Raw genomic sequence first — 11,288 nt, forward strand, 5'->3', positions numbered from 1 at the left:
CCGCTCCCCGGAGGCCGCCGGGCGCGCAGGGGTTAATGGCGGCAGCAGCGCCTAGCCGGCCGCCCGCTACGGAGCCATATTACCGCAGTGCCGGGGGGCGGGAGAAGCACCGCCTCCCGCACGCCCATTGGTCCCCGCGCGGCGGGGGCGGGAGCCCGCCCGCCTTCTCGAATTACGACTGGGCTGATCTGACGCCAATCAACGCCCCTCTCCGCCGGCCCTGTCAAACCGCTGGAACGCGCGCCGGCGCCGATTAGAGGGCCCGCTTCCGGAAGGCGGGACGGCGCCCGATCGCGAGCGGTGATTGGAGGAGATCGAGTTTGATTGGCAGCAGGCCCTCCGTCACGTGTGCGGGAGCTGTTGTCATCACGTGGGGGGACGGAAAATAGTTCAACAGAGGAGACGGGGGGGGAGGGGGGGGGCGGTCGCCATGGCAGCCCCAGGGGCGGCGGGGCCGGGCCCAGCCTGTGCCTCAGCCCTGCCGTCATCCTCACCGCCCCTCTACATCACTCCGACACACCCCACACCACACCACATCCACCTGCCCCGTGTGATACCTGCCCCGCAACAGGGCGGCCTGTCCCGTGGCACATCCATCTGTGTCATGTCAGTATAAAAAAAGACCTTAAGCTGTTTTAGAAAGTCTAAAGGAGGGCTGTGAGAACGCCAAAAGGTCTGGAGAGGCTTATAAGGAGCAACTGAGGTCTCTCCTTTTGTTCAGCTTGGAGAAGAGACTTGAACAATGAGAGTAGACATCACTGAATTCATCAGTATCCTCAGGAGGAGCTGCAGAGGGACATGTACAAATCCCTTAACTCTCGTGACCAGTGACAGGACCTGCAGGAATGGCCTCAAGCTGAGTTTGGGAAGGTTTCAGTTGGATATTAGAAAAAGGTTCTTCATCCAGAGGGTGTCTGAGCACTAGAACAGGCTCCCCAGGAAAATGGTCACAGCACCAAGTATGACAAGGCTCAAGAAGCATTTGGACAATGCTCTCAGGCACATGGTGGAATTGCTGTGGTGTCCTGCACATGGCCAGGAATTGGACTTGATGATCCCGATGAGTCTCTTCCAACTCAGTTTATCCCATGATTCTATGAACCTTCCCCCATCACATCCACTTGCCTCCCATCACACCAACCTTCTCCACAGCACATCCACCTGCCCCATGTCACCCCAACTGCCTCATGTCACCCCAACCTGCACAAGGACAGACCAACCTGCCCCACATTGTGCCAACCAACCCCATATCAGACAAACCCATTCCACATCACATGAACACATCCCATTCCATGCCAGGTCATCCCACATTAGGCCAACCCACCTCACACCATCCCAACCGTGATGCCAACATACACCAAAGCCCAGTGCAACCATCCCCTCAGCACCCATCTCCATCCCATCCCACCCAGGCAATATCCATCCTGTGCAGAGGGGGGACCATGCCCACCTGGAGCAGCACCATCCCCATGTACCGTGCAGCTCTTGGAGCACCAGTCCTGTCCCTGTGCCCCCCACCAGGGCCATCCGTCTCAGCAGCACCTGCCTGGAGTGGGTGGTTGTGCTCAAGTCACTCATCCCCATGGCACTGCCAGGGACCATCAGGGACTGAGCCAAAACTCCTGCCCCACTCTGCTGGGAACATCAGTCCCTGCAGCAGCACTGGGAATGCTTGTCCTTAGTGCATGCCACAGCACTGGGAATATCTGCATCCACTGGGCCAGGCAGCTCTGAAAAGGTTTGAGTGTGCTGTGTAGTGCTGGAAAACCCCATCCTCTGCTTCCTCCTCTCCTCCAGTCCTCCTGTCCTCAGCACCATACATCTCCCACACCACAGAGACCATCCTGCTGGAAGCCCAGGAAGCCTGCATTCACCTGCAGTATTCCTGGGTTTGTAATATCCATGCTGTGGTGTTGTAACAGCAGTGTCTTCAGCACTTATTTTGGTCTGGGGTATTCAAAAGTGAACTTGTTAAAAAGAGGAAGTAAAATGAAAATTGGAATGGAAAGTCACGTTTTCTGGGGTTTGATGGCCATCCTTGTGGCATGAAGTCACCCTCTCCCATCCTGCTCCTTCCTTTGCAGCTGCTTACCATGGTCTGCTTTTCTCCAAAATGCCTCCTAGCATGATGCTAAATGAAGATGCTAAACTTTTCTCCTGGGTGATTCCCTGGTTTATCTCATAGTAACACATCTATATGGACTTTTTTTCCCAAATTGTTTGATTCTACATGCAGGCATCAAATAAATTCAATACCTCAAGCTTAAGTTTTGGACATCGTTGAGCCTGGCATTGCGTGTGAGTTCTGGATGTTGCTGTCTCTGATCAGGAAGATTAATTAAATACAGTGGCCTTTTTTGGAAGGTTTTTCTGGAACAAGTGGATCTCCATTTTTTCCTTCTGATGAAAAAAAAACCCCTTCTATTTCAGTATTTTCTATAGCCAGTGTTCTATTTTCAAGCACCCAGACTCTTTAGATCAGGAAGTTCAAACATAGTAATTTTGGACCTGTTGTATCAGTTTGATTCACCTCCTGGTTTGTGGTTCATTACAAGACACACTCTCCTTCCTTTTGAGCATTCCATCTTCACCTTGGACGATTGAAACTTGATTTTTAGGATGAAATCTGGGGGGTCTCTTTGCTCAAGGTGTGGAAAATGCATTCAGAATGATAGAATTAAAAAGAAATTTTGAGAATGCTTTCTGCCTATGAGACTCTTGATATGTTTCCTCCAGAAAGCAAACTAATTCTAACTTAGATAGAAAATCAGAGAAGATCACAGCTGTAAGAATAGGTTTTCCAGATATAAATAATTAAAAACAATTAATTTATGGAAGCAGTGTGAAGATGCCATTGCTTGTTTGCCAAAAATACAGAAAACCCCCCCAAAACATCCTTTAAAAACAACTAAGCCCACCCTCCAATGAAACATGATGTTTCTGTGACTGATTTTCCCCCACTTCTTCACCTTCTCCTTCTATAAAAAGTATGTTACCAACATTATTCTAATCCTAAATCCAAAACAGAACCACATACCAGCTACTAAGGAGAAAATTAACTCTATCCCATAGAACACCAGGACACTAATTTACATAGATTTTATTAATTTAAAGTCTGTATGTCATTACCATAGCAGGATTTTTCTACTTTTCTTCACTTCCACAGGAACAGACTGCGATGATAAAATAGTTACATTTAGAAAAGTCAAATGATTTACTTACCATAGCAGTTCACTTGCCATGTACATGGAGATTGCATTTGCTGCTTGATGTAGACTGAGAGCTCTAACCCACAATTCAAGAACTAAAAATCAAAATATCACCCAGAGAAAAATTCAAACATGACCCCAAAACCCATGTGGATTTATTGCTGATTTTGTAGCAGTAGAACTCACACAGCTGCAAAGAAGTCCTGGCAGATTTCCAGCTCACACTAACTCAAGATTTGGCCTAGTTCTAAATTTCAGATTTATTGTTGGGTTTTGTTATGTCAGCATGAAAAAAATCATTTCCAAGGGCATTATAAAATGAGTATTTTGTAGGGATAAGGTTTCAGATTTACTTCTGATTTTCATGAGTTTTGAGAGATTTAGTACCTGCCTTATATAGTTCACCACAATGACCATTCAACATGATGACAGCCATTTAATAACCCAGATTGTTCCTGAATTGTAGGGTTTACAATAATTAGTTCCTTAATTAGGATTGTAGGATTATTTTAGGCAGAGTATTTGCAAGCTTCAGCTGTAGAGTGGCTTCTTTTCTCCCTAATTATGAAGTTACTGGAGGCAGTAATGCTGGAGCTATACTGCCCAACTCACCCATATATATGACATTACATAGGACCCTGAGTAATTTACTGATGCTCTAGGAAACTGTCATATGAACTTTTTAACCAAATCAAAAGGGTGTCATTATCTGTATCATTTTGAAGATCACAGTATGACCTTTATTATGTCCCCATGGATGCTCCTACAGTGTGTTATCATAAAATATGAAGTTCCTGTGGCTGCTGCAGGTACAGAAGATACTACGTGTGTCCCACATCCATAACCTCCCCATCTACCCAACCTGAGTGGTGTGTCTACTGTGTAGAGGGAAAGGGATGGCATCAAGAGAGATCTGGACAGGCTGGAGAAGTCAGTCTGTTCAAACACAGTAATTCTGGACCTTGTGAAGTTTGACCAGACCAAGTCCAAGGTCCTGCACACAAGTCAGGGCAATTGCAAGCACAAACAAGCTGGGCAAAGAATGAACAGGGAGCAGCCCTGGGGAGAAGAGAGTGTTGAGGGCTCAACAGGATTTGCAATGTGCACTGAGAGCCCAGAAGCCCCCATAAGCTGGGCTGATCCCACAGCAAGGGCAGTAGGGGAGGGAAGATTCTGCCCCTCTGTCCTGCTTAGGTGAGACCCCACCTGGAGTGTTGCCTCCAGCTCTGGGGTCCAACATCAGAAGGACATGGATCTCCTGGAGTGAGTTCAGAGGAGGCCATGGAGATGCTCTAAGGGCTGGAGCCCCTCTGCTCTGGAAGAGCTCTGGATGTTCAGCCTGGAGAAGAGAAGGCTGCAGGGAGACCTCACACCCAGTGCCTAAAGGAGCTGCAAGAGAGCTGAAGAGGGACATTGGACAAGAGCCTGGAATGACAGAATGATCCTATGGGGTCCTTTCCAACTCAGAATATTCTGTGATTCTGTGAGTCTGTGACAAGGGGGAATGACCTCACACTGACAGAAAGCAGGATTAAATTAGATATTTCAAATAATTTTTCCCTGTGAGAGTGGTGAGGCCCTGGCACAGTTCCACATGACTGAGAGATGGGACTTCAAAGGAGGGGTGCAAAAAGTAGTCCAAGCAAGAAGCCCAAGCAAAAAGAAGTCGGAGTTGAAGTCATTGAAGTCCAAGCAAAAAAGGGGTTGAAGTAGTTTATTTTCCTCTCAATTCAGTCTTATAAACTGTTGCAGCTCTAAGCAGTCACATCCTTAAGCAAGAATTTCCTACTAGTTACAGAATCAGCCTGTTCTTTGTGTTACTTGGCAGCCATACAAAACTACATAGTTTCAAAAACCTTGATATCTGCCTATGCTGTACTTTCCCAGTTCTTTTCATATCTGTGGTCACTTATCCCACAGCCTGTATCCCACCAAGGCCAGGATATCATTAAGCTCCATTGTGCTCTGTTTTGTCCCCCATTTGTTTTCCCACAGCACAGGTTGCCCAGAGAAGTTGTAGCTGTCCCATCCCCAGAAGTGTTCAAGGCCAGGTTTGATGGGGCTTAGAGCAATCTGGTGTAGTATAAAGTGTCTTTGCACATGGCAGGGGGCTGAAACAAGATGAGCTTTAAGGTCCTTTTCAATCTAAGCCAGTCTGTAATTCTGTGATCTTCAGTTTTCTTCAGGTGAATTCAACAGTCAAAGACATCATCAGATTACTGACTCAGTCTTGAGTTTATGTGTTGTCTAAACTCACACTGGTAGCTCCTCACTTTGACATTATGGAATACCAGAAGTCATTTCTTCTGGACATTTTTTTTTTTTTTTTGGAAAGCAAAGCCAGAAGATAATTAAAATTACTACCAACAGAATTCCAAAAAGCAATTTTAACAAAATCTGGTAAAGACTTTTGCAGAATTAAGTGTATTTTTGAAAAGCCTCTGGAGAAAGCTGGATGAAATGCCAGTGAGGAATTGTCAGAAATTACATCTGAATATTTAATTGCCATTTCTGGAAGCACTACTTTATCAGTGGTCTTTTTGCACTGAAGTTGAGACACGTGGACTCATGTCCTTCCAAATGACATGTGGTGGAGAGATACCACCTGCAAGTTACTACAGATATTACTTAATAGGCTTTATCATAAATTTTGGCATGGTAGAACCTTTAGGAAGAGAAGAAATGACCTTGTGGCTAACAATAATTCCTACTTCTGCCACAGATCAGGTCAAATATCCTTCTTATTGGGGTATGAGATCCTTGCAAAATCATTCCAATGAGACAACATACTTCACTGATGGGTAGGATTCTAAATGCAGAGCAAAATACTTGAAGTTTGTGAGCTGTTTAAAGAGAAAAAAAGAACAAATTCTGCACAGAATGCATATTAAATAATGTAATTTACAGCCACAGAGCTGGGGTTAAATGCATTTGTTTAGCTTTGCTCTGGGAGGGATCAATCTCAAGCAACAGTGACTAAAGCAAGAGACTGGTTTTGTAGGCATTGAAATTTGCACCTGTTTGTGTCCAAGGTATTTCTTAGGGTCTGTGTTTCTAGTTGCAGCTAAATATGTTTGCTCTCTTAACAAAGGTTATTTTGAACTGCTGTGAGACACTTGCAGATACCTAAGGTGTTTTGGTCATCCCTAGGCAATGCATCAGAAGCTCACAGTGAAAAGCACAGATCTCCACATCAGATCTTTTCAATGTGGAGGCCCTAGGTTTTAAATCAATAGTAATATAAGTCTTTAATGCAATAAACTCCAAGGGGGGCTGTATTAATTTGCAACTGGCCATTGTTTGCACTTCACCATCACCATCAGCTGCATAAATATGGGGGTATTAAAACTGACTTTATTAATCCATCATAAGTTTCCTGAGTGTCCCATTATAGATAAACCCCACCTCAGACAGAGACACTTCATGTTTTTGACACACCATCAAGCTGCTTAAGTCACATTATGTGCACAGAGGAGATCCACTTTCAATGGTCTCAAAGGCTTTAAAACATAAATGATTCTGTAACTCTAGGAAACTAAATATATTTTAAATGAGAAGGCAATTAAATGAAGGAGAATAGCACATGGGGTCCATCACACCCATCCACCTCAAAGTGGTTGCTATCACTGGCGACTACATTAAAAGCCCATGTAAATCAGCCAGAAGATACTTTCTGATTTCAGTGGGTAGATTAAGGCCAAAGGCTAGTGGTTCACAACTGAATAAGCACTGGGACTGCAGGCTGCTGCAGGGACTGTCTTCTAAAGCAAAACTCCTAAGCTCCCATGTAAGTACGGTCATGAAATATCCCCTGGTACATTACCAAAAGTCTCCAAAGGAAACTTATTTCTGAATTCTGCTTGAAATAAAGTCCCTCCCATTACTGCACCTGCATTTTCATCTTGCAGAGGTGGTAATGTGATTTTATCACTTAATCTGATGTGTCGTACGTATGCTTTCCACTCTGGAAGTGGTTGCCTTTCATGTATGGGAAAAAGAAATCCTTCTTTGGAATATTTATAGAGACCTTTAAGGCCCTTTGAATGAAAATTTTCTGCAGGATGATCCACTGGTGAAAGCTAAATATACATAAGAAGACAAAAAAATCAGTGTACCCATTGAATTGGAGCCTACTGGCTGTTGAGCCTCCCCAGGACAGCATTTGCACCAAAACTTTGTACTTTGTACTTTCATTGGCTATAAGCATCTCCCAGACAATATAATGTCATCATACCAAAACATCAAGACTTTCTTCATCTTTGATACTTACAAGGTATCATCTGTAGGTAATAGTATTCTGACTAACTCTTCACTGATGAAACCTTTACATCCATTTAAAAAGAATTTGGGATATCCAAACCTTCTGATGTGACAAGGAAGAAGAATGGATTGGTACTATGGTTGCTGATGCTACACAGCCTATTTGCATAAAGAATCACAGAATCATTTAGGTTGGAAAAGACATCTCAGATCATCAAGCTCAACCGCTCCCAAGATTTCATGCAATGGCAGTATGAGATTTTTGCAGAGAGGCTAATACTGGCTCAGTGAAACATTTCACATTTGAAAGGAAAGCCAAAAACTATTGGGGGAAAAACTCTCAGTGCATGATTAGCTAGAAGTGTGGATCAGGCCTAAGATGAATCAGGGAATCAGTAAATATTCAGACCATGGATGGAGTTCCAATTCCCATCAAGCTTACATTATGGCCTTTTACAGCCAGTTAAAACATCTTCAGTCCCCAAAAACCTCATCTGAGAGAAAAAAAGATAGCCACAAGGCAAAATAGATATATTCCTACATTAGCATTTTTTCTTGCCCTTTCAGGTGCCTAACATGGTCCCTTGAATCCCTGTCAGAAGCAGGCAAGAAAATGCCTATTTTTGTGACAGTATGGATTTTTCCTTAACTGAAAAAACTTCGTTTATCTAAGCTGTTGCCAAACAGAACCATTTTCAAGGGGATCATTTTACAGCATGAAGCTTTGAGAATGTGCACTGTAGAAAAACTATTTTGTTATTACTTGTGGTACTGCTGCTTGGGGCTAAAATGACAAAAAAAACTATTCAGAGGGTGATGCACCCATTTCTGGTCTCTGCCTTCTCCTCAAAGAAAGCCGTTCCAATCTGGGTAAGTGATTTCTTGGCATTGCTATTTGGCGTTTCCCCAAAATGCTTGGGAGCTGTTACATTATCATGGAGTTACTGACAGGCACCTAATGGGGGCAGCACGTCCTCTCTGGTTTGTTTTTTTTTTTATTTTTTTAAATTTTTTTTTAAATCTCCGTCATTAGACCCAGCTCTGCTTCCACATTGAATCAAAAAAAAAAAAAAAAAAAAAAAAAAAAAAAAAAAAAAAAAAAAGCTGTGTACACACTACAAACAGCATTATTCTTCTTCTGCTATGTTAATTAACGAGGAGCTCAAAGCAAGTTGGTGACATCCCACGTTTATAGCTGGTGCTGTGGGAAGTAATGCTGCCCTCCTTCACACAGAGGGAAAAAACAGCTGAGCAAACCCCCAGAATCATGAAGGTTGGAAAAGCCCCCTAAGACCATTGAGTCCAACCATTCCATATCAAGCCCACTACTAACCTATGTCCCCGAGTGCCACATCCACACATCTGTTAAATCCCTCCAGGGATGGATACTCTGCCACTGTCCCGGGCAGCCTGTTCCAATGCCCGACTGCCCTTTCAGTAAAGAAATTTTCCCTAATATGCTATGTAAACTTTTCCTGGTGCAACTTAAGGACATTTCCTCTTGTCATGTCCCCTGTCTCCTGGGAGCAGAGCCCAACCCTCATCTGACTTTACTGTCCTGTCAGAGAGTTGTAGAGAGTGAAAAAGTCCCCCCCAGGCTTCCTTTTCTCCACACTGAGCCCCACTCAGCTCCCTCAGCCACTTCTAGCACTCCAGCCATTCCCCAGCTCCATTCCCTTCTGTGGATATACTCCTGCCCCTCAATGTCCTTCCTGTCGTGAAGGGCTCAAAACTGAACCCAGGATTCATGTGACATGCTCAGGATGCCCTATGGTTGGCAGTCAAGGAAGGGATAAATCACTGCAAGTGGCCTGCATCCAACTGCCATGTCTTTTCCATAAACTGAGTCATGTACCCTTTTGTTCTGTTTACCAGAGGGAGAGCTCTTTGAGGCAAAGAGGACAAAATAAAGCAGTAACTATGTATAAACACATGAGGAAAAAGTGGTGAAAGTGGAAAGTCCCCTCTTCCAGCCTGTAACGAGGGACAGACTTATCAGGATTTTTGCATGTATAATGAAGAATGTTAAGAGGACAGAGAGATCTTAAAGAATCAGAGGAGTGCAAATGCACTTCATACATCAAGCTAAACAAAAGCAGAAGAAGGGAAAGTTGCTGAGCTAAAGGGAAGACAGGCCCACAGGAAAGCAAAGATGCCCATTTCTTGATTGTAAGAGATTGTAAGAACAGCTTTATTAGGGCTGGTTGATTGTAGACAGGAGTCTATCTCAGCCAAGGGCAGTGACCTAGATAAGGCAGCCAGAGCACAGCAATTCCATCCTGACACTGTCCCCACAACACACAGCACAGTCACAGAACCAAAGAAACACAGAACTGTCATGGTTGAAAAAGTCCTCTCTAAGATCAAGTCCAAACATTAACCTGCCACTGCCAAGGCCACTCCTAACCCCTTGTCCACAAGTGTCACATCCACAAACTTTTAGAACTTCTAGGGGTCATGATTCTACCACTTCCCTGGGCAGACTGTTCTAATGCTTACCACCACAAAGTCAGAGGTGATAGATAATTTTAACTGCTATTAGTGCTTAAGTTCATAGAATCACAGAATGGTTTGAATTGGAAGTGACCTTGAAGATCATCCAGTTCCACTCCCCTGCCATGGGAAGAGACACTTTCCACTAGACAAGAGTGCTTGAAGACCCATCCGACCTGGCCTTGTTCACTTCCAGGCACAGGGCAGCCACAGCTTCACAGGGAAGAATTTCTTCCTAATAACCCTTCTAACCCAGCCCTTCTATCACTGTGAAGCTATTGCCCCTTGTCCTATCCCTCCATGCCTTTGTCCAAAGTCCTTCTACAGCTCTCTGGGAGCCCCTTTATGCACTGGCAGGGGCTCTCAGGTCTCCCTGAAGCCTTCTCTTTTGCAGGAAGAACATCCTCACCTTTCCCAGTCCGTCTGCAGAGAGGGCCTCCAGCCCTAGAGCCTCTATGTGGCCTCCTCTGGACTTGCCAGGTCTATGTCTTTGTGGAGACTCCAGAACTGAAGGCAGCAGTGTAGGTGGGCCCTCACAAGCAAAGGGGCCAGATCACTTTCCTTGAGCTGCTGCCACACTGTAGGATCAGCCCAGGATGCATTTGACCTTCTGCACAGAATTGTATGACACAACCTGGGCTAGTACCTTGGGCAGGAGCTGAGATTAGATAAAAATTCCCCTTTCACAGACTGGTGTTCTTCACAAAAGAACAATGTTCAGTGTCAATCTCCTGTTAGACTTTAATAGTGCTTCCAGCATAGCCAGTAATTTGGCAGAGCTGGTCCAACATTGCAGTATGCAAAAACTGACCTCCTCCTGTTCATGGAATCCTCAAAGGTGGATTGTCACAAGTAGTTATAAGTGGTTTGGGCAGAGCTTTTCTTGCTATGCATGTCCAGTGAAGTCACTGGAAACACAACCTCAATGTCAGCTAGCAGAAAACAGAGATGCACGTCAATCCTACTAGGGGTGAGGAAAAGTGGAAGCAAGAAACACATCACATTTATCTTCCTGAGCAGGAGACTTTCAAATTCCATTGGCCAAGCCTGAAAAAGGCAAAGAGTAAGTTTGGCTTTCACCTTGGAGAACAGCATTGTCAGGCTGTGAAAGTCAGCCAGCACTGACTGATTACTTCCATGGTTCACAGGCCTGATCCAGCCCACGAACAACAGGTTAAACCCTCCCTTGTTACTAGAAGAGCCCACATGAACTTTTCAGCACTGTGAGCTATTTCTGGAGCACTTTGCACCTCTAGCAGTAGAAGTCTGGGGGCTCTGACAAGAATAATCACAAAGTGGCTTGAGTTGGAAGTGGCCTTAAAGCTC

This window comes from Zosterops lateralis (assembly GCF_965231275.1).
Source record: "Zosterops lateralis genome assembly, chromosome: 2".
NCBI classification, from domain to species: Eukaryota; Metazoa; Chordata; class Aves; order Passeriformes; family Zosteropidae; genus Zosterops; species Zosterops lateralis.